Genomic DNA, 6,000 nt, shown 5'->3' with positions numbered 1-6,000 from the left:
TATATCTCTATGTCAGTTCAACCGATTAAACAAAATTTAATAAGCAAATGTGTTAATGCACATACATACTTATGAAATTAAAATAATCTATTGTACATATCTCTATGCCAATTCAAACAATTAATTCAATCTCATAAGCACATAAAAGATTACGTGAGGTAACAATGTATTTCTACCTTGAAATAGTTTAATCACAATAGTCTTGCAAGTTATGCAAGGCTAATGTATCGTTAACTTCCGTTGCTAATTTAACCCTCAGCTACCTTAGATGATTAAAGATACGCTAATTAAGTATCGTGTAAATTAATTACAATTTCAATCCATTTAAATAATTAATTCATTAGTTACCTTACAATTGTAATGCAAGAATAACTTAGTCATGGTTTTACTTAATCAAACATCTTACCGAGGCCTATAACAACACAAACACAATTTTAATAAATTAAGTAGACGAAATGCAATCAACCTAACACGAATTAAATTTAAGCCATATTAATTAAATTAAACATATCAACATCACAAATATTCATATACATGTTCATCATAACAACAACAAAATTAAAGGGATAGGTAACAAGAATCAAATTTGGTGATCCACTGAGGCTTGACTAGTTTGCTCCGCTCCTCCTTCTCTGCTTGTTCTTGTTGAACCGAGGCCTCCACGAACACTTTAATGCTGCTCCAAATGGTGGTTGATTGACTCTTTTTCAAGAGGTTAAATCGGAAAGGGAACAGGGGAAGAAAATGAAGAACAATGGAAGGGAATGAATAGAGAAAAATAAGAGAGAAATGAAGAGATGAGAAGGGTTGAGATGTGTTTGAAGTGAGCAGCCAAGGGGGTATTATAGGTTGAGAAGGCTGCTAAAAATAGCCAAAATCGCCAAAATCAGCGGCCATAGAGTCCCCCCATGGCCGACCACACATGTGGCAAGTTAGAAGAATTCAAACTTGCAATTTTAAGGTAGGGGCAAATCTAGAAAGACAAAAATAGTGGAGGGGTCTAAATGCAATTTGAAGGAGTATTCAAGGGCCATTTTTCAAGTTAAATAATCAGCCAAACAAGCTGATTGGGTTAGCATGTGAGACAGTTTTGGGCTGCCCAGTGCTCAGTTGGTTCGATTTTCTCAGTTCAGCTCAATTGGGCCACTTTTCATAATTAATTAATAATAATTCATTTAACACAAATTAGATTGGATTAAAATTAAAATTAATTAAATTATGAATTAATACACATAATTTGGACCGTCTTAGGCTGAAAAAATTATTTCAGCTTGATGCTTCAAAATTGCTTCTCGGTTCTTTGCTTCTAGCAATGTCTACTGAGCCGTTTTTCGCCCTTTTTGCAAATCTATTGAAAATTATCAAAATTAATCAAAATTTATTATAAAATTAAGTAAAATTCAACATGTTCATAATTTAAGTGTAAAATAATTATTTTATAATATTTATTTATTTTTCGACAAGTATTTTATCGAAACTGCATGAATTTAAGTTAAAAAGGGCATGAAAAAGCGTGTATATTTTTGTGTTTCCACACCCCCAAACTTAATTCATTGCTCGTCCCGAGTAATGCACAAATTTGGAAAGAATTTTTCGGAAACACCTTTGAAAACTTTCTTCAGAGTAACATTCTTCCCAAAAATCATGATTTTAGTATACTTAGGCTCAAAAACATGAAATTTGATAGTTATGCTACTTATGTATACATATCATTCAAATTAATCTCAATTATTATTATCATGGCAAAAATAGACTAAGTGCTTTCTCAATAAAGACATGCTAAATTCCTACCAATTTGATTTTATTCCCTTATTTAAGAAAGTTGCAATCATTAAGCCTTCATATGTTGAACATAGCAATTTTTCTCCACTAATGTAGGTAGCATAGAAACTTGAATCAATAGGTCTTTAAAAAGGTTGTAACGTGGCTAGGCTAGGGGTGGGTAAAAGATAGGTAAATTTAGGCTAAAAACCTAGACTGAGATTCAATCAGACCTTCGGAATAATTATCTTCAATATACCAACTTACTTTGCTTTCACATGAGCATTTTACTGTATGTACTACAATTTATTGAGCATTTGATACTTCTTTTCAACTCCCCCAAACTTATTTTCAAAGAACATTCTGAATAGTACTGAGTCTAGTGTTTGGGACAATTTAAAGATAATTAAAAGAAAAGTGATGGCTAAATATTGCAAGGGTTCAAATAAAATTAGGCCATATAGTCTTAAAATTGAGTTTCAAGGGATAAAAATTCATCATGGCTGGCTTGAAAGGCTCAAACGGTCCAAACAAAAGCTGCCTAAATAATTTTCAACTTCTCATGCTTCCTTGGATTTCGCCTCAAGAAACTACTAGGTCAATTCTAGAGACTCAAACTTTCATGCATGCCTTACTTTCCTAAGGAACTAAAAATTTTATGGTATGATTTGCATGCTTTATTAAAATACATTTATTTCATATTTCAGTTAACATAACAATTATTGAAATAATCAAACTTTATTCATACTTGATTGTATAAGTGTTGGTCGAATGACTTTATGCCTAGGAGTAATGTTTTTGAGTTCGATTCGATTGAGATACGATGTCTGAAAGTCTTGTATGAACCTTAGGAATAGTTAGGATACATATGTATGACATAGGATTCTATTGTGTGTTATTGTGTAAGACCACGTCTAGGACGTTGGCATCGATTTGTGATTTACGTGTAAAACTCTATTGAGGACAGTGGCATTGATATGTGATTACAGGTAAGACCATGTCTGGGATGTTGGCATTGTACAAGCCTTCCAACTATCTACGTATCCTTTTTAATTCTGAACGGTTCAACAGGCAATATGAAGTAAAGACCAAATGTGAAATCAAATTACAGGTTCAGGTACATGTTAGTTATTTGTTTAAATGAAAACAAGGTAAGTTGATTATTTGAAATGATATAAAGTTTTGTGAATATGAATTATGTGTTAGCATATTTGATCATATAAGTGATTCAGCTTATTGATGTATTTGTGATAATAAAAGTGAAAATATATATGTTTAAATGATTGATTATATTCGGCCATATGGTATATGTATGTGTGATTAAAGTGTGACCTTTGTAGTAAATGATATACTTGTATTAGAAAAATATTTGTAATCAGTCTTATTAACTTAATGTTAATATGCAAATGTATGTATAAATGTTTTTGCTTATAACTTACTAAGCTTAAATAGCTTACTGTGTGTGTTCTTGTTTACCTCTATTTTATAGATTTTTGCAGTTAAGTTACGAGTTCGGGATTCGTCAGCAAAGTCTATCACACTATCTACTGTTTTTGGTATTTTATAAGCTGAATTTATTTGAAATTATGGCATGTATAGGCTAGCTTAGGAGTTAGTTTAATTCGAAAGTGAATGTATAAATGGCCATGCAAAAATGGCCTAATTTTTATGCTTAAATTCGGTTTAGTTTAAAATGGCTTGATCATTATGTTTAAGCTTGGTTTTCTATGTTCTCGGTTGAATGTTCAATGTGTTTGGTTTCAATTATCCGATCATGGTATAAGTCTATTTGGTATGGTTGATAATTTGTATGATTGGTATTTTGATTATATGTTTTGTTTGGTTACGTCATGAATAATTTATGAATTAGTTCATATTAGTAAGTTTAAAACATAGTATGTATGCTTGTGAGATTTTACTAAATGATTCGGCTAAAGAGTATGAAAGAGCATGATGTATATTCGACTATGGTCTAAACTTATTTTGAAGTAGTGTTTATGCTATAAATTGGTTGAGGGATAAGTTTCGGTTGTGGTATGATGTTGGTTTGATGGAGATGTATGTTTTGTATTAAGAATTGGAGTGGAAATGATAGATGATATACATGTATGTTGGTCATGACATGTTAATTGAAATTATATACCTGTTTATATATGCGCATATGTCATAATAGTTATTGTAATGAGTTGGTGGAGTAAAGACAAGTTGCTATGATATTTAGACTTACTAATATGTTAATAAATTAAGTGTACTATGAAATTGTCAATTGTGACCGAAAATGATGATTGGTATAATAGTAAAATAGATGTGAAATAATGGATGAGTTAATGCTTACTTTGGTATATAATTAATTGCTAATGTTGGACGTAAATTGCCGTTAAAATTTAGTTGGTGTTTTGGTTTTGCTGTTGTAAATTAGGTATGGTCTAGTATATAAAAAAGATAAAGAAATTCAAAAATAAATTTTGAATATCATTATAAGGATAAGCTCATGGTTTACATTTATGTTTGTACTTTCAGGTATTTTTGTGTGGCTTTTAGATATGTATATTGTCTTGTAAATACGGTATATGTTTGAAAAGAAATCGTTTGGACTTTGAGTTATAAATCATATATTTAGTGTGATTAATAATTTAAGTATTAATATTTATATTATCAAAATGTTATATATATGTAAATATAACCTATGTGATTATGTGAATGTACTAAAGCTATATTTTCTTTAGTAATGCCTCGTAACCCTAATTCGTCGACGGATACGAGTTAGGGGTATTACATGAATTTTATATAGTTTGGCAGTTGTTCAAGTGCTTCAACCAATGAGATGTTGATATGAAGTTGCTTGAGTACGTCTAGGAACTTCTTGAATTGAATTTCCTGCTTTTGCTTCTGAAGTCTTTGAGGGTAGGGTGGTGGAGGCTTCTTTACTGGAATTGGTTGATTCGTCTTCTGTGGCAATTTTGCATCTAACAAAGTTGTTAGTTTATCAAAATTAGCTGGTTTAGAAGTTACCTTACCAAATTTTACAGATTAAGGTTCCGGTGGAATTGAAATTTCAACACTCGGTTGAACTTTCTTTGAGCCTTGAGCATCAGCTGGCTCCTGTTTAATTTCGATGGTGTTGGGCTCTAATGTCTTTCCGCTCCTTAATTTCAATGCTTTACATTGCTCATTCCTTAGATTTTTTGAATTCTCTGTGTCACTAGGTAAAGCACCTTGTGGTCGGTTTCTGAGTTTAGTTTCAAGCTAGCCCAATTGATTCTCCAAATTTCTTAAAGTGGCGTCATTTTTTGCCATGTATGCCTTCAATAGGTTCTCTAAAGTATTGGACGGTTCAGCTTGGGTTGGTTTTTGAACTTGTTCGGAGAAACCAGACGGCTAGGTCAGTTTAGGTTAGGCGTAAGTGTTACTGGTTCCAGCCTCTTGGTTACTCTAGGAAAAAATTAGAGTGGTTTCACCACGATGGGTTATAGAAATTGGATTGCAGTCATTGCCTTCCTCGATTTTGGTTCTGGTTACCAATGTAGTACACGGATTCTGGGTTCGATGGACATTATTCGAACAAATGTCCTTCCCCATAATAGACACAGTCAACATTTTCAAATTGATTCAGTGGCTGTGCTACAAAGCTATTAAACCCATTAGTGGTAAAATTTTAAGCATTGAGGATATTTTAGGATACCTGAGATGCTAGTGAAGTAAGAGCGTCTACTTCATGTATTTCAGTGACTTGTCTTCCTGACGCTGCTCGATTGATTGGCCATTGATAATTTTTGCTAGCAATCCTCTCAATGATTTCTTAAGCCTCATTATAAGACTTAGAAAGGAAAACACCATTAGCAGAAGCATCTACTACCATCCTCGTATGGGTATTAAGACCATTCTAAAACGTTTCAAGTTGGGTGCAATGTGGGATTCCGTGATAAGGGCACTTCCATAATAATTCTTTTCTGTGATGAGGGCGCTTCCGTAATAATTCTTTGTATCTTTCCCATGCCTCATACAAGGACTCATCATCCATTTGTTGGAAAGCAGTGATCTCGTTCCTCAACTTAGCATTCATTCTAGGCGGGAAATACTTCATGAGGAATCTTTCTGTTAACTCTTGCCATGTGGAAATTGAATTTGGCGGTAATGAGTTCAACCAAGCTCGAGCTCTGTCCCTTAGCGAATATAGGAATAGCTTCAATCATAATGCATCTTCGGGTACTCCGGCTAACTTGAAAGAATCACTCTCCT

The 6,000-nt window shown here is 32.8% G+C and overlaps 1 non-coding gene across 1 annotated transcript; it reads left to right on the top strand.

The window, feature by feature from the left end:
* Positions 1-5,711: 5,711 nt before the first annotated feature.
* Positions 5,712-5,815, top strand: LOC121218107 (small nucleolar RNA R71). The gene has a single exon (XR_005914370.1). It is a non-coding gene; the product is annotated as a small nucleolar RNA R71 (small nucleolar RNA).
* The last annotated feature ends 185 nt before the right edge of the window (positions 5,816-6,000 follow it).

This window comes from Gossypium hirsutum, chromosome D05 (genome assembly GCF_007990345.1).
Source record: "Gossypium hirsutum isolate 1008001.06 chromosome D05, Gossypium_hirsutum_v2.1, whole genome shotgun sequence".
In the NCBI taxonomy this organism is placed as follows: domain Eukaryota; kingdom Viridiplantae; phylum Streptophyta; class Magnoliopsida; order Malvales; family Malvaceae; genus Gossypium; species Gossypium hirsutum.
This window is presented reverse-complemented; position numbering and strand designations above follow the sequence as displayed.